The sequence below is a fragment of the Mustela nivalis genome (genome assembly GCF_964662115.1).
Source record: "Mustela nivalis genome assembly, chromosome: 17".
Taxonomy (NCBI): domain Eukaryota; kingdom Metazoa; phylum Chordata; class Mammalia; order Carnivora; family Mustelidae; genus Mustela; species Mustela nivalis.
In genome coordinates, this window is record NC_139036.1 from 29,410,985 (window position 1) to 29,429,436 (window position 18,452).

The window sequence follows — 18,452 nt, forward strand, 5'->3', positions numbered from 1 at the left end:
AGATGGGAGGAACAAGGGATGAGGTGTTAAGAAGAGAGGAAGGGAGATAAGAACCCAAGAAGAAGGGTGACTCCCCTTCCCATTGCATAGAAGAAAGACTTGTAGAAATTGACTTGCTGAGATTCCCTGAGGGTACCATCTTTTTCTACACTGTCAGGTAAGAGTGACTTCTCTGATTACTGACATCAGGACAAGCCTTTGGAAGCAGGAACAGTGCACTAAGAAAAGAGATCCAAATTCTTACACCATCAACTATGGGTGATACTTTGCTGGTGACAGGGTTTCTGAGACAGGTAATGACCTGGCTGATAAGGAATTGTCCTTCTTGCAGACCCAACTCTCTCTAGAGATGATTTGGAAGGCCTAGATAAGAGAGGAATTGAGAGAGACATCAGTTTAGCCTCAGGCTAAAGCCACTTTACCTCAACACAGGCTCGATCTGCTTTCTAGTGGGTTGGAACTTGAGGGGAAAGATAAGGAAGAGATCAGTCCCAGATCTCCAGCAGGTGGATTTTGGCTAGGTATGTGAATATCTTGAAATAGAGTCCTGTTTGTTCAGACTCTTTTTTCAAAAAAAGATTTTATTTATTTGTTTGACAGAGAGAGAGACAGATCACAAGTAGGCAGAGAAGCAGGTGGGGGGTTGGGGGTGGGGAGCAGGCTCCCCATTGAGCAGAGAGCATGATTCAGGACTCGATCCCAGGACCCTGAGATCATGACCTGAGCAGAAGGCAGAGGCAGAGGCTTTAACCCACTGAGCCACCGAGGTGCCCCAAGTTTGTTCAGACTATTAATGACAATGACAAAATTAAACTCAAACTAACTTAAGCCAAAAAAAAAAAAAAGGTTTGGCTCACTTACAGGGAAGAACAGGTATGTGTTAAATCAAAAGTTTTGGCCTCTCACTTCTCATCTCTGTTTGGGTTGGCTTCATTCTCTCACTTCATATCTTGGCTTCATATCTTCATTCTTGGTGCCTTCATCCTTTCTCCCTGTGGTGGGGAATAGCCTCAGGAGCCCAGGCCTGTGTATGTCACAAGCCCAAACTTGTGTATGTCAATTTCTAGGGAAGGTCTCTGGTTGGTCATCCCTGGTCAGTCCTAATCTCTGAACCAGTCGCTCTGGTGGGACTCTAATTGACCAGATCCAGGTCATAGACCCACCCGTAAGGCCAAGGCTATCAGAGTATTGTGATTCAAAGTCCTATGAACTAAAAAGGGCTAATTCTCCAACACCAAGGATACTGAAGAGACAAAAACGACAAAATTCAAAATAGTAGGAAAGTTAAGAATAAATTATTTTTACAAGAGCAGCACAAAAAAGTGTAAAAAATTGCTATAATCCAGCATGAACTTCCTCTACTAACACGTGATTAAATTACTCTTCTCAAAGAGTAACTTTTTCATGAAATTAAACTCAGAATATTGAGAAAATGCAGCACGACAGAAAATAATCTTGTTCTCCACAGAGGTGTGAAGAAGGGTAAGAACCGGAAGTGAGTTACCCCACTGAAGTAAAAAGCCATTTAGGAGTGCCTGGCTAGTTCAGTCGGTTAAGTGACTGACTCTTGATTTCAGCTCAGGTCTTTATCTCAGAGTCTTGAGTTCAAGCCCTGCATTGGGCTCCGTGGAGCCCAGCATGAAACCCACTTTAAAAGAAGATAATTTAAAAAAAAAAAAAAAAAAAAGCACTGGAAGGCACAGATAGAGCTCTTGTTGCTGGGACTAAGTTTATCTCCAGAAGGTATAGTAAAAGACAGCAGGCTACAATGCAAGAAAGCATGGGCTCAATACAAAAAAGTTGGAAGGTCTCCGATGGTAGATGTTGATTGCTTCTCCAGGTAGATCTCCAGTATTCAGGCTGAGGTTATAGTACATTTCTTCAGTCCCCAATATGATAAGAACAAAGACTGAAGAGAACAAGCAGGGGCTTCAGTTCTAGAGACAGTGTGGTTCTTAGCAGGTTTCTAAGTCAGGCATTCAGGCACAGGGACCAGACAAAGGTGTAGTTACAAGAACTGATTACCAGAAAGTGTGGTCTTCGAGAAAATTCAGACACCCAGTTACTGGAATATGAGTTTAGAGCTGGTCCAATAGTATAACTTTTTGTGCCCAAGTTCCTGGGTGATGGACAGGAGTGTCTTTTGGAAGATGAGATTTATTTAAGGGGTTGATATCTGTGGGGAGAAAGAGGATAAAGTAGTGGGAAGTCAGGCAGGTTCTCACAGATATAAGGAAAGATTATGCAAGGAAAGATATTGATTATGAAAGATTATGATTATAGAAGGAAAGATATGCAAGTTTGAGTGTGTTTTGATCAGATCATGTCCCAGAGCTTTAACAAAGTATACAAGAGAGATGTTTTTAAAAAGGGTAGAGTCCACATCTGATTTGAAGTACCAGGGCTGTGCGAATATCATAACCAACAAATATTAGATACAATTTTGGGACACATTTAGATAAGAATAAGTTGAGATCTTACATTCATCTCAAAGATGTGCCTCTCTGTGCGAAGCTGTATGGATAAAGATCAGGCTTCAATTTCAAGCCACAAACTTAGCACCATTTACTTACAAATTAAAAATATAAGGATACCTCCAGTGATGTACATAATGCTATGGGTTGAATTTTTGTCCTTATTAAACTCTAGGTAAGCCATCCATCACTTCAAGGGACAATTTTCTCAAGTGTGTTCTTCTTAAAATCATTGAATTTTATTTGGTCTCCTATAGCATGAAGAACTTTGACTCCTGGGGGAAATCTTACGCAAGCAGTCATCTGTTCCTTTTGTGGGTGGGCGAGTTTTCTTCCGTCCTTTCCATTTGCTAATTATTGCCTTTGCATTCCACAGGATTCTGGTGGGCTGGTCAGTTACAAGGGCTTATGAACTAGGCTGCTCAATCAGAGCACTTAATTCCCGTAGACACACACTTGGTCCAGAAGGGAGCTGGTGACATAACCTAAGTTCTTTCCAAAGATTGATGTAAACCCTGGGGCAGCAAGAGTTGCCCTCTTTTCTTAGGAATTGCTCACTGTGAGAATACGATCAACCAGGGTTATTTGGTGGGTTATCTCTGCTCCTGTATGAAGGAAGCCTACCTAAAAAACGAAGCCACACAGAAAAACAAAAACAAGAAACAAACAAACGAAAACCGGAAGTAAGACGGAAAGACACCAAGAAAAATGTGGGAGAGATCTAATCATATGATTTGCCTTCTAGAACCAGTTATGCTCAAAGCAGGCCCTATTCCTCAGACTTCCCATTCCTGGGGGCTTACGTATTCTCTTTGAGGCTTAAATTAGTCTAAGTGGAGTTTCTGTAACTTACAATTGAAAGGCTCCAACACTGAAAAATCAACAATCCAAGGGCACCTGGATGGCTCAGTTGATTTAGCATCGGACTCTCGATTTTTGGCTCAGGTCATGATCTCAGGGTCCTGGCATCAAGCCCAGCATCTGGCTCCACACTCAGCAGGGAGTCTTTTTGAGATTCTCTCTCTCCCTTTGCCCCTACCCCACTGCCCGCTCACTCTCTCTCTTAAAAAAGAAAACAAACAAACAACATAATAAAAAATCAACAATCCCTCCATATAGGATTGCTAGCCATGGTTGCCACATGAATACTGACCAGAGGTAAACATTATTAGTTTCTAGTTTATTGGAGGGACATTGGAGAATCAATTTTGTGTCATTTAATTTTCACTTTTCCCCCGTTGTCTCCTTGTTGCAATTGCATGCCAAGAGGGCATATAAAATAGACTGAATAGTTAATGGGTTTAATTTTAATTTAGCACCAGGGAATTAAAATTGAGCCACACAATTTTAGATGTGAATTTGCTTTTCTGATCCTCTTTGATGACAATGTTCTGAAAGAATTTAGTTCATGTGCATGCTTGCAAGTAAGGACTAATCTTGCATGATATTAAAGTAGATTACTATCTGTCATTGGGCATCAGTGAAGTAAGTTTCTCTGTATCATCAGTCATTTGAATAAGTATAAAAAATCACATCATGAGAACTTCTAACTGGTGTCTAACATAGTTCCAGCTTTGGGAAGTTCAAAGCCTCTCCAATTCTTTATCTTTACATGGGTTTTTTCCTCCTCTCTAGAGGTTGTCTCTGGCATTCTAAAGTTTCACAATGATGTATCATTCTTGTGCTAAGTGGATCTTTTCACTCTGGAAATTGGTTTCCTACTATGCTGAGAAGGTCCTTGTGTTGTGATAATTTGCTCCTTTCTATTTTCCTTGTTTTCTATTTCTCCAACCCCTTACACTAAAAAATACTTATTGAGGACCTAACACGTGTCTGGCTTTGTTTTAGACAGTGGGTAAAATAAATAAAATCCTTGCCCTGGAGGCATTCACATTTTAAGTAGACATCAGACAGGGTCTCCTGGGTGGCTCAGTTGGTTGATCCCTTGGTTTCAGCTCAGGTCATGATCTCAAGGTTGTGAGACTGAGGTCCCTGTGGGCTCTGTGCTCAGTGTGGAGTCTGCTAGAGAGTCTTTCCCCCTGCCCCTCCCCTGCTCACATGCTCGCTCTCTCTCTTTCTCTCTCTAAAATAAATAAATAAAGGGTTTGATCCCATGATCACAAAATCATGACCTGAGCCAAAACCAAGAGTCAGACACTTAACCAACAATCAGACACTTAACCAACAGAGCCACCCAGGCATCCTGATTAAATAAATCTTAAAAAAAAAAAAAAAAGAAAAGAAAAGAAAAGAAGGAGAGAGAGAAAATGGATATTCTGCAGTGATTCTATCCTTCTTTTTTTCTCTCTCTCTTTCCTCAACCTCACCTTCCAAATCATTTATTACAGTTTTTACTTCTGCTCTAATTTTTTTTTTAATTTCCAAGGACGCTATTATTTCATGAATGCATATCCTCCCTTATCTCTCTGAGGATTTTTTAATAGTTTTATTTTTGACATTTTCTTTGGCTTCTTGCATACACCTCTAAATTTCTTTGTCCTGTTCATTTGTTTGGGTCTCTGTTTTTCATGATGAGAACTCTCACCTATTCACTTTAGTTTCATAATTGAAATTTAAATTTTAAAACCAATCACATGCCGTGATATCTTTTTTTTTTTTTTTTTTTTAAAGATTTTATTCATTCATCAGAGAGAGAGGGAGAGAGAGCGAGCACAGGCAGACAGAATGGCAGGTAGAGGCAGAGGGAGAAGCAGGCTCCCTGCCGAGCAAGGAGCCCGATGTGGGACTCGATCCCAGGACGCTGGGATCATGACCTGAGCCGAAGGCAGCTGCTTAACCAACTGAGCCACCCAGGCGCCCCCACATGCCGTGATATCTTAACTTTGATGATATGATATTTAACAGATATCCACCTTTATTTTAGACGGAACTGTGTTTTTTAAACAAAAACCATTCTCCGTGCATGCTTTGATCTTCTAAACGGGAAAGACAATTTGAGGGCTGAATATTTATCTAATGAGTTCAGTGGAGCCAATTAAGATAATTCAGGTCAATAGAAAAAATAATTTAATGTATGTTTCTCACTTAGCTAATTCACAAATCTGATAATCACTCATCTGGACCAAAAAAGTCCAGGGTGAATTCAACCTTTTCAGAGAAAAAACAGTCCTGTGAATTCTACTCAGAACTCATATTTTTAAAGTTCATTAATTACATAAAGTGAAATGGCTTTATCTATACAGATTTCAAGATTATCTTTTCAGCGTGAATGAAACTTACTACAATGTTTCATTATACTCACCTACTTATATGAAAAATTAATATATTCACAACATTGTCTCTCAGAAAGTGGTTAAAATAAGAAGAGGTATTTCACTAGATAGAATATGTATTAAAATGAGAGGCTGTTGCAGAACCCAGAGTGTATCTTTTCATAAATATAGATATATTCAGAGATTTTCTCTCTGGAGATTTTTAAATTAAATTTTAAAATGCCTTACTTATATATGTGGAGAATTAAATTTTAATGGTGGATCAAAATTATTACTGTATATTGCATATATAATTGGAATAATTTTATCAGAGTAGAAATACGGATGCTGATAATAAAAAAGGGTAACATTCACTGGGCACTTAACTCTATGGCAGATACCCTTCAAAGCACTTTATGTTTCTCTCATTTAATCTTTGCAACAACGCTTTGACGTAGGTACTACTGTTGTCGTCATTTTTGAGATAGGAAACTAACAACTGGTGAAGCTGGGATCAAATTCAGGCCACTGAGCTCCAGAGTCAGCTACCTCCCTTGTGCATAGCACTAGCACAGGAGAGAGAATTTAAAGAAATGATAGACATCTTCCCTAACTTCCAATGTTATCAATTAGCATTCTTTGGTGCAAGAAAAAAACTAATTCTGGCAACTCAAGGAGAAGAGAGTTTACTGAAAGTGAGTGTGATGAGTTTACAGAACCCAAAGGAAGGCTGGAGAAGTAGGCCTGGATTCAACTGGAAACAAGGCAGATCTAGAAGGTCAGAGGTGAGAACTGCAGAAAAATCTTGTCACAGGTGGTATGGTCAGGATACCCCCTCAGTGGGGATACACAGACTCAAAATATTTGCAGCCCTTTCCCATGACTTAGAACTCAGTTAGTTAAGCATCTGACTCTTTTGATTTCAGTTCCGGTTGTGATCTCAGGGTCATGGGATCGAGCCTGGGGTGGGGCTCAGCACTGGGTGTGGAGCCTGCTTAAGATTCTCCCTCTGTCCCTTCCCTACCCAACGTTCTAGCCCGCAAGTGCACACACTCTCTCTATATTTCTAAAAAACAAAACAAAACAAAATAAATAAAAAAAGACAGGAATTTCAGGAAGGAGTACACAATTGGCCTAGGTAGGCACAGCCTGGATCAGGCCTACTTGCTATCTGAGGAAAGTGTATCCAGTGGAAAAGAGATTGTTGCTTTGAGAGCCAGATTTCTGGAGTTTCATATTAGCTTTACCACATATTTAGCTGGGCAAGATTGGTGACTTATTAATTTGTCTGTGGTTCAGTTTTCACATTTTAAAAATAGAGATATTTTTACTATTTTACTATTAATCTTTTAGGGTTGTCTGCAGAATTAGCAAGTTAGTACACATGAAATTCTGAAAGAAGGCATGACACATAAAAAGCTTATGATGTTTACTTTGGTTATATACAAAGTTAAACATAAATGGATACATTAATTATCAATGAAATAAAAACAAAAGGCAAAACTGGTTTACTTGCTTGTTTCTTTTTCTGTACCTTTCAAAAACATTTAGGCTTTTTTTTTTTTAAGATTTATTTATTTATCTGACACAGAGAGACAGACAGCGAGAGAGGGAACACAAAGTGGGGGAATGGGAGAGGGAGAAGTAGACTTCCCACAGAGCAGGGAGCCCAGTGTGGTGCTTGATCCCAGGGTCCTGGGATCATGACCTGAGCCGAAGGCAGACACTTAACGACTGAGCCCCCCAGATGCCCCACATTTAGGCTTTTTGATAGAATAAAGATACGCCTCAAGAATGCAATAATAAAGAGGAAACATTGATCTTATTAATACTTTTCCATTTGTATCAGGGGTTGGTTTGTATTTATAATACCTTTGCTTTCTCTGAACTTGCAAAGATTTTCCTCTGGCCCCCAACACTGAGAGAACTGGTGAGCTTTCCAGCGATAAAAAAAAAAAAAAAAAAAAAAAAAATCTAATGCCAGTAGGAACAGGAAGATATGGAACTGTTTCTAGTGGCCATATTGTATGGGGCTCTGTGCTAAAAACTAAATGGTTCCTATGCATTCCTTTGGGCTAGTCTGGGAAATGTTTTTCCAAGACTGAAGCTTTGACAAGTTACAAAGCTTCAACTTCGATTTATTTAGGGAGGCATAAAAAGGATAGTAAATGTAGTTGTAGGAGCTCTAAGAATCTTATTGGTTGAAATTAATTGGGGGGTACTCAGTAAGTAAAATTTACTCATTAATAATTTAGGAAAATTTAGGAAAAGATTTAATAAGGTAAAACAGTTTATTATTATATAAAATTCTCATTATAGTGGATAAGATAGACCTATTCATAATTAGCAGCACTTCTTACATGCTCCTAATTATAATGAGTAATTTAGAGAACCAGAAAAATGAACACATTTGTTCTTCTAATCTAAGTAGTTTTTTTTTAAGTTTTATTTATTTAATTGAGGGGATGAGGGGCAGAAGGAATAGGCAAGAGAGTGTCAAACAGACTGAGCTCAACCCAGAGCCCAACATAGGCTTAGATCACAACCTGAGCCAAAAACCAAGAGGCTGACGCTTAACCAACTGTGTCAGCCAGGCATCCCTAATCTATCTAGTTTAAATATCATCCTTCCAATATCATTTTCTTTAAGGACTGCTCAAGAATATTGTCCCAGCCTAGGTGAACTGTTCCTAAATTATGAAAGGGGGGTGGGTTGAGTCTTCAAGACTGTTAACCTATGTCAGGAGATGACCAACCATTTTCATCTAGAAAGACAAACCCCTGGATGTCAGATGTAGCTACCTGGAATGTTGTGTAGAGTCCCATTTTGAAGTCCCATTTGCAGTCAACTGGAAGGAAGTCATAATCAAGAAGTGATTTTTTTCCAAGTGAGGCAGGAGGAAGTGGTGCCCACTCTGAGAGACTGCTATCTATCTGAGAACACACAGACCCTCACATTACAACTTACAGAGGGAAGAATGGAATAAAAGAAGTGAAAACAGGTGAATGAACCAAGAAAAACATTTAAAGAGTAAAAATGGGAAGAGAAGTAGAGAGAAAACTGACACAAAGAGAAAGGGTACAATACTTCATTTTGATGTGTAAGCCAAGGAGAAATGTACATGGGTTTTCAAAGTTTCCCTACAAATGGAGCGGTGGGCAAACAAGTTCTATTATTTTAAAGGTATAATTCTTTCCTTTATTATAAAAATTTTCCACGTTCATTGCAAGATTTTCAGAAAATACAGGAAAAAAAAGTTTTTTCACCTAAAACCCAGTCATTTTGCAAACATCGATTTTCGTGACAATTTTTTTTTTTTTTTTGACAGAGAGATCACAAGTAGGCAGAGAGACAAGCAGAGAGAGAGGAGGAAGCAGGCTCCCTGCTGAGCAGAGAGCCTGATAGGGGGCTCGATCCCAGGATCCTGGGATCATGACCCAAGCCGAAGGCAGAGGCTTTAACCCACTGAGCCACCCAGGCGCCCCTTTGTGACAATATTTTTAAGAGGAAGGGAGATGAAGGCAATGCAAAACAGTGGCCTGCCAGACAAAAGCCACAGGTAATACAACTGTTGTCAAATCAACTTGGATTTATAAGCTTGCTGCTGCAAGGGAGCATACACCATAAATACCTGGGGTTGTCTGGGTTAAGAACCAGTGGGGATGGTCTTGTTAGGATTTGGGTTTGTGCTGGCTGATTTGGGGGGAAGCAAGGATTTGTTCTAGACTGCACTCTCCAAGAAGCAGGGACAATTCCTTGATTGGGTATCTAAATTTTACTTATAAGACTGGAGTCTTTCATTGCTAGAACAGGGGAGTATTTGCTTATTTCATAGTTGTTTAATGTCCTCACTCTGTCCATGTTCAGATATGATTATGGTGTAGTCATGTTATTGACTTGTTCCACCAGACTCACAGAGTGACCTTATCTAATCATTATTCCTCTGTAAAAACTGTGGGGAACACTATGGCCAGCTCTTAGCTGCCTGTTACAGGTTGTCAAGAACTTTTATTTTTACTTTCACAATCCGTTATTAATCTTAGATTCAGACTTGTGCTCACGTTCCCACACAGGACTCTGTGGACCGCAGGTGACAAAGTGTGACCAAAAGTATGGACAAGGAATACCCCCCTGTTTCTGTATACTTGCCTTGCAGCACTTGGAGAGCTTTCTGTTTTCGAATTGCTGTGGACATGATGGCAGCATCCTTTGCAGGGCTGGGGTCAAGGGTGAGAGGGAGCTGCTGCCCTCTCGTGGCTTTTTCAGTAATTACACCAGTGACTGTTCGGAGCGCATAGGGTGAATTCTTGAGGACTTCTAGGAATACCTCAGGCAGGGCAGAAGAGGAGGGCAGATTTGCCTGGGAACAAGAGGCACGAAAATTTCAGATATTAGTGTTAGTGTGATCCGATCAGTACTCTCAGCTTGATTAAACCTGGAGAAATATGGACTACATGAATTGCAGGTTTTCAATGAGAACATATTTTATAATCAGAGAAGGTATATGTTTAAGATAGAAGAATAAGAATTTTGTTTTATTTTCAAATATTTATTTAATTTATTTTTTATTGTGTCCATTTAGCCACCATATATATTATATTGGACTGAGAAGGGACCATGCAACCTAAAAATGGAATAATTAAAGATGAGGGGGTTAAAAACATTTTGCTATCAAGAATTATATAATAAAGTTTATGTAAATAAGATTGAAATTTTACTAAAGGTGGGAAAGGTACTGAGAAGTAGTAACCTTAGTGTATTGCTGGAAGGAATGTAAGATGGTGCAGCTTCTATGGAAAACAGTATGGTTGTGCCTCAAAAAATCAAACATAGCACTGCCATATGATCCAGCAATTTCATTTGGGTGTATACACAAAGAATCAAAAGCAGGGAATGGAACAGACATTTGTACATCCACATTCATAGCAGCATTATTTGTAATAGCCAAAAAGTAGAAACAATCCAAATATCCATCCACAAATGAGTGGGTATGGTATATACATACTATGGAATATTAGAAAGGAAGGAAATCCTGACACAAGCCACAACATGGATGAACCTTGAGGGCATGATGCTAAGTGCAATAAGCCAGACACAAAGACAAATACTGTATGATTCCGTTTATAGGGGGAATCTAGCATGGACAAATTCATAGACAAAGAATAAGTGGGTTACCAAGGATTAGGGGAGAGTGGAGAATGGAGACTTGTAATTTACTGGGACCAAAATTTAGTTTGGGATGATGAAAAGGTTCTGAAAATAGATAGTGGTGCTGGTTACATTATGCTGTGATGTACATATTGTGCTTGAATTATACAGTTAAAAATGGTTAAAATGGTAAATTTTATGTCATGTATATTTTATCACTATGTAAAACTTATATAAGTAAAATAAATTCATGATTTTATCATCAAAGAAATATGAAATGTTCCTTTTGTGTGCTTTTCAAAATTGTTCTTTTGGATGTTATTGACTTTTATTACACAAAGAATACATTTTAAGGATATTGCTATTATATGCTTTAAAATAAGGTTATAATTTCATGGCCTTAAGCATAAATTCTTTGGATGTGTCCCATGGCCAGATGAAATTAAGTTGAAAGCTAGAGGTTTCCCACCCATCTTTTAGAGAAACAGCATTTTAAGGATTTTCTGCTATGTTTTTATTTACCAGGTAGTTCTCTGCATAGAGGGTAAACTTAAAGATACTGTAAGTGGGCTGTTTCCAACTAAATTAATAGTTTGGCTTCACTTGTGATTACTATGTTTATCTTCGAGTATAATTAGAGAAAAGAAAGTGATTCCAAATAGAAGTCTACAGAAAAGCATATTAAAAACTGGTTCCCCAAAATAGCCCAAGAGTGGAAAATAATATATCTTACTGCTATTGAAATTTGCACTTTTTAAAACAAAATTTTATTTATTTTTTTAAAATTTTTTATTTTTTATAAACATATATTTTTATCCCCAGGGGTACAGGTCTGTGTGAAATTTGCACTTTTTAAACATAAGGGAAAGGGTGTCTTATAGAAAGAGAACCTGTGAAGCTGTCCAAAGTGTTCAAATCAGGAGATCTGAGTTCAAGTTTTCTTGGCCTTGTGTGAGCCTAACTGTATCTAGCACAGTGCCTGGAACATAGTAGTTGGGCAGTAAGCATATAATGAATTAGGGGATGGTAAGCAAATGTCGCTTTCTTGCTCTGAACCTCAATTTTCTCATCTGAATAGGAGGGAGTTGGACAAGACGAGTAGGTCTCAGCTGTGGACATTAACATCACCTGTGGTGGGCACCTGGGTGGCTCAGTGGGTTAAGCCGCTGCCTTCGGCTCAGGTCGTGGTGATGGCTGCAAGACATTAGGAATGTACTAAATGCTACTGAACTGTACACTTAAAAATGGTAAGATGGTGAATTATGTGTTTTGCATTTTAACACACATGCCCAGACCCAACTAAGTCAAAGTGGGAGGGGTGGAGGCAAAGGGATAGACCTGAAGGAGTGCATTTTTTGAAAGCTTCTAGGGTCATTCCAATGCACAATGAAAGTCAAGAATTCCTCACCCAGATGATGTTTGAGATTCTTCTGTTTTACTTCAACCACTCATCATTCTAAGTAAGATGACCCAACAAGAGGAAATGAAGCCTGCTCACATTCTGCCCCAATTTCACACATACAACTAACTGCTTCCTTGGATAAACTGCCTGAATCCAAATTAGCTAATGGAGTTACATTATTTTTTTTCTAAATTATTGTTTCTTCTGTTTAATAATTTTCCTTCTTTTCCTAAATTGAATTAATCTTTTCACAAAACTTCCCTGCACAGAAATACAGTTCTCCACTCAATTAAAATTTGTATAAATAACAATGGATTCTAATATAAGTTGTTCTTATAAAGAACACATATATCTCCACTCAGCAAGATTCTGCTTTTCCAAAGCCATTTTTTCCTAAAGCCTGGCGTTTTCCGTTTTAGTTGTCACAAATATCCAAATAAGTTTTTAATCCAAGGTTTTATCTTAAAGTAAGAATTGTAGAATAATTTTTTAGATAAAATTATTTTTTTAAAGATTTCATTTATTTATTTATTAGACAGAGATCACAAGTAGGCAGAGAGGCAGGCAGAGAGAAAGGAGGGGAAGCAGGCTCCCCGCTGATCCCAGGACCCTGCAATCATGACCTGAGCAGAAGGCAGATGCTCTAACCCACTGAGCCATCCAGGCACCATAAATAATAGATTTTTAAACATTAAAAGCAACTAGAAAGTTTTCACCAATTAAAACTTGAAGTGACAGAACAAAAGGAAAACGGGTTATTTTTCTAGAAACAATTGTTTTATAAGAGAAGGATTGTTTTGCAACATTTCATTGTCTTGATGCAATAATCACAGGATATTGGGCCAGACTACAAAATTAGAGCTAAACCAAATTAAAGATGAAGTGGAAAATATTTTTAAATGCGTCCTATTTAAAATGAGAGAATTGGGGCTCCTGGGTGGCTCAGTTGGTTGAACGTCGGACTCTTAATTTCAGCTCAGGTCATGATCTCTGGGTCTTGAGATGGAGTCACATCTGGCTCTGAGCTCAGCAGGGAGTCTGCTTGAGATTCTCTCTCCCGTCCCTTCCCCTCCATCTCTTCCCCATCTAAATAAATAAATAAAATCTTTTAAAAATATATATATATATAGAAAGATCCTTATACTCTATGATTAAATACACATTTTTTCTTCCCTAAAGATTTATTTATTTTTTTAAAGGATAGAGGGGGAGAAAGGGTATGTGCACGTAAGCAGTAGGCGGCGGAGGGGGGGGCCGCGGCTGAGAGAGAGAGAGAGGATGAGGAGCAAACTTCCTGTGGAGCCAGGTGTGGGGCTCCGTCTCATGAATCTGACATCATGACCTGAGCCAAAATCAAAAGTCGGATGCCTAATTGAGTCACCCAAGTATCCCCAAATACACAATTTTAAAAGCATTTAAAAATCTCCTGAAATCTAAATTTCTTCACATGGCATTCCAGAATCTTCATAATCTGACCACCAACTTTCTCTCTAACCTTAGCCTTTTCTACTTCCTTTTGCATCTTTTGTGCTCCAGTGGGGCTAATTGCTATCCTAAATAGGTCAGTATTGGCTCACCCTTTCACACTTTGGAAATGAGGGTCCCCTTGCTGGAGAAAGGAATGACTCCTTTCCCTACACCTCTTCTTTAGCTATCCGATCCTCTGTGAAGTCATCCTTAACTCTCCAGCCTGGGTAGACACTCCACCTTTGATCACTAAAAGCATTCGCACCTACACCCAAACTTTCCCGAATGTAAGACTCAGCTATGGTATTTGTTAAAAAGCATATTCCAGGATCTCAGAATTTCCATGGAAGAAGCCTGGTAATCTGTATATTTAACAAGCCGCCCACAAAATTCTCATTTTCAGAAAAGTTTTGGGAACATTGCTCTATATTATAGCGCTTCTCCTTTTACCATTATTTGAATGATCTTTCAACAGCCTGTGAACAGTGTTTGTACATTATTATATTCCCAGTCCCAATATAGTGCCCAACTCATGGAAGGAAGTAAAACATGAATAAATGAAAAATCTAATTTTAAAAGTCTGATCTCATCTATTTCTTACAAGAGTCCTAAAAACATTAAGAAAGCACTTTTCTGGGTTCTGCATCTTCTTATTCCCTGATAACTATGGTTTAGCCTTTGCTAAGTTGCTCTTAATGGTGTTTGTTCTTCTGAGTCCCTCCGCTGGTCACTTATTTCCCACTATCCAGATGCTACACACCATCAAGGTCTTACTGCTGCTGGCATTATACCTCAATTTTCTCTGAATGAAGTGAGAATGTTAATAGTGCCTATCTCATAGGTATTTCCATGAGAAGTAAATGGAATAATATATCTAACACTTGCCATAATGTCTAATATTAAGGAAGTGCTAAATAAAAGAGTAACTAACAAATGTAACAAAGTTAGATCTAGTAACTTGGGAGCTGTTACAGCTTCACTGTTTCCCCGTGAAGTCCAAATACAAAAAAGGGAATCTTCAGTGTGATGCTTTGAGCCATTTCCTTGAAGGGTATGCTTCAAAATCCTTTCTGATTCTGCCTCTCTTCCCCATCACTGTAATAACCTGCATTTTATGGCAAAAGATAATATCATCAAGAGAGCTCGAAGAGTGGCATACCAATACAAACTTTGTCCCTGTTTGGAAGTCTGTCCTTGGAGGTTTTCTCTAAATACATGTCTTTCAAGTTCTCAGCATCTTATAATGTTTAGTACCTGGACACAATCACCAGTTTCCAAAGGATCAGAGCTTCATTCACCATCATGGCATCCCTCCATCCCTAGATGTCCAGTATTAATACACCAATACCAAAATGTCACTAAGGGTAAGAGGATAGCCAAGTATTCTGGGTCCAAAGAGACAGCAGGTTATCACCTGTTGACAGTTTAATGGACAAAGAAAGCAAAACGACAGAAGGCTATGCTGTTGCCTAAGCCTGGAAAAAAAAAGGAGAAGAAATATTAACCCAAGAGATTTGGCTGCACGCCCAGGGTGCTTAAGTGATAATCCAGAATTATTCTCCGCTCCAACTAGTTATCCCATCCCCTTTTAAACCTTCTCACTCAGCACATTTTTCCCCCACTAAAAACTAATCTCTTTTAAAATATAATATTTACCTACTTAAAGCCTACAAGGTCCTTGAGGAGCTTCCTAGTTAACCTTCTGAGGTTAACACTTTGATCCCCCCAAATCTGCAGTTTTTCCAAGCCTAGGTATCCGCTCCACTGCACTCTGGTGCCTTCTTTAAGATTCAGATCAGGGTAATGTAGGGGAAGGTGTAGGTCTAGGGAAAGTTGTCTCACCAAAGTCTACCCATCCTAGACCTCAAGGGTTTTATGCTAAGTGAAATAAGTCAGACTGAAAAAGACAAATATAATATGATTTCATTTATATGCAAAACCTAAAAAATGACACAAATAAACAACCAAACAAAAAGCAGAATCAGACCTACAAATACAGAGAACAAACCGATGGTTGTGAGGGGAGGGTGGTGGGGGAATGGTCAAAATGAAGGGGAGTGGAAAATACGTGCTAGAATTAAAGGATGAGTAAGTCACAGGAATAGAAGGCACCGCATAGGGAATCTAGTCACTGGTATTTTAACAGTGTTGCTTGATGACAGATGGTAGCTACACTTGTGGTGAGCACAGCATAATGTATAGAGGTTTGTTGCTTTTTTTTAAAATTCCGGTATAGTTAACATACGGTGTCAAATTAGTTTCGGGTGTACAATATAAAGATTCAACAATTCCATATACCACCCAGTGCTCTTCGTGACAAGTGCACTCCTTAATCCCCATCACCTTGTTCATCCGTCCCCTACCTACCTTCCCTCTCAGAAACATCTGTTTCTTCTCTAGAGTTAACAGCCCGTTTCTTAGTTTGTCTCTTTTTTCTTTTGCTCATTTGTTTTGTTTCTTAAATCCCACACGTAAGTGAAATCATATGGTATTTGTCTTTCTCTGACTTAGAATTATATGCTCTAGTTCCATCCGTGTCATTCATTACAAATGGGAAGATTTCATTTTTTTTGGCTGAATTATATATATACATATGTGTGTGTGTATCACATCCTTTTTTTTTTAAGATTTTATTTATTTATTTGACAGAGAGAGATTACAAGTAGGCAGAGAGAGAGAGGAAGAAGCAGGCTCCCTGCTGAGGAGAGAGCCTGATGCGGGACTCGATCCCAGGACCCTGAGATCATGACCTGAGCCAAAGGCAGCGGCTTAACCCACTGAGCCACCCAGGCGCCCGTGTGTATCACATCTTTATCTGTTCATCTATCCGTGGACACTTGGACTGCTTGTAAGTTGACCACTGTAAACAATGTAAAAGTTATTGAATCACTATGTTGCACACCTGAAACGAATATAACATTATGTGTCAACTATACTCAAATAAAAAAAAAACCTACTTTTTTTTTTTTTTCTACTAGAGAGGGAGGAGGGAGGGGCAGAGGGAGAGAGAATCTTAAGCAGGCTGCAGGCCCAGCACAAAGCCTGCCATGGGGCTCAGTCTCATTACCCTGAAATCTTGACTTGAGTCCCACGTCAGGCTCCTTGCCCCTACCTCTCCCTTTGCCTGCTGCTCTCTCTGTGAGAGAAGTAGACATGTTGGAATAGATATTTTATGTGAGGGCAGGTGACCAGTCAAAGAATTGTATTACATAAATGTCTATTACATACATCCAGAATACGCTTCATTTGTCAGGGAGCTATCAGGAATACGCTAGTGAGAGAAGCACCAGCATCAGTAGGAATTTCAGTGGTGGCTAGGGCTGCCAGTAGGAGACAGTGACAGGGCTTAGCTCACTGACAGAAATGGACCTGATGGGGTCCTGAAGCAACAAAGACCAGGGGACAGCACCTAACTACCATAAGCCGAGGCTGGGGGTGGGAGGGAATCCTACAATTATTGTAATGACCAGCAACGTGAAATGGCAGCCAAGGGGGCTCGACTCGGAGACAGTTGTAGAGATGGTTAATAGAATATGGCATACCAAGGGCCAATACATATAGGCAGCCAATGTGGGTATTGCTTCACATACATTATCCAGAGAAAACAAGGATGGAGAGCAGGAGGTTAAGAGCAGTTGCCCTAATAAAAATTCAAGATTGGGGAACCAGCAAGAACGCCACTTGAACTACAAGCTATGGCTACTGCCTGGGTGATTTCAATCCCTATGTCCCTGGATGAGCAAGCAAGAAGATTCACCATCTTGGCAAAAGTAATTGACAATAGTTACAAAATGGGAACAAGGAAGAATCTGTATGGAACCCAGGCATTCCACTTGGGTGCTTTATGGTATCCCCTTGTCCAACTACGAATGTAGATGGACAAGTGCAGCAGCCAAAGCCAAGAAAGGTATGGTCACCAATGGCTCAGAACCCTCAGACATGAAGGTTGTGTTCCACCACCTGGTAAGTCACTGAGACCAGCAGAGATGATAGCTAAGGGCAAAGTAAATTTAGAATGGACAGTAGAGAAGGGAGAGGATGAGTACCACTTGCGGTGCCAAGACCAACTGCCCTGACAAGGACTGTAGTTCATCTGACTAAGCTCCCTCTTCTAAATTTCTCTACAAGAAGAAAGATCCACTGGAATCTGGGAGGCGCTGATTCCCAAATGTGAATGAAATGGTGGATCTGGATGGTAAAAGGGTGGAAGATTCATTACTTGGATCTCCCTTCAAGAAAGGGCTTCCACCCAGCTACAAGGAGAGCAATTATATGATGATCTCCAGCAGCACCATCTTCAGACTCGTTTTTTTTTTCTTTACAATTTTATTTATTTATTTGACAGAGAGAGATCACAAGAAGACAGAGAGGCAGGCAGAGAGAGAAAGGGAAGCAGGCTCCCTGCTGAGCAGAGAGCCCGATTCGGGACTTGATCCCAGGATCCTGAGATCATGACCTGAGCTGAAGGCAGAGGCTTAACTCACTGAGCCACCCAGGCACCCAGCCTGACTCTTTCTGTGCAACACAGATCTCTAATTGTCAACATTTGCTCCAGTGCTTCCAAGTGAGTTGGCCAAAACTTGCATTTCAAGTGTCTCCTTGTTCTCTCCTCTTTCCTCCCTCCTTCTCTTTCTCATGTGGCAGATCCACATCAGGATCCAGAGGCTTTCCCCCTCCCATCCTACCTCCTCCCCCTTTTTTCTATTCCAGGCATTTCACCAAAATCAACTCCTTACACTCTTAACTCCA

The 18,452-nt window shown here is 39.6% G+C and overlaps 1 protein-coding gene across 1 annotated transcript in view; it reads right to left on the reverse strand.

Annotated features, from left to right (window-relative positions):
- Positions 1 to 9,847: 9,847 nt before the first annotated feature.
- Positions 9,848 to 18,452, reverse strand: part of LOC309851128 (uncharacterized protein) — an 82,931-nt gene continuing 74,326 nt past the window's right edge. Inside the window, exon 5 of the mRNA XM_082705956.1 lies at positions 9,848 to 10,046. The gene's annotated coding sequence lies outside the window, so the exon portion shown is untranslated. The remainder of the gene's footprint in view (positions 10,047 to 18,452) is intronic.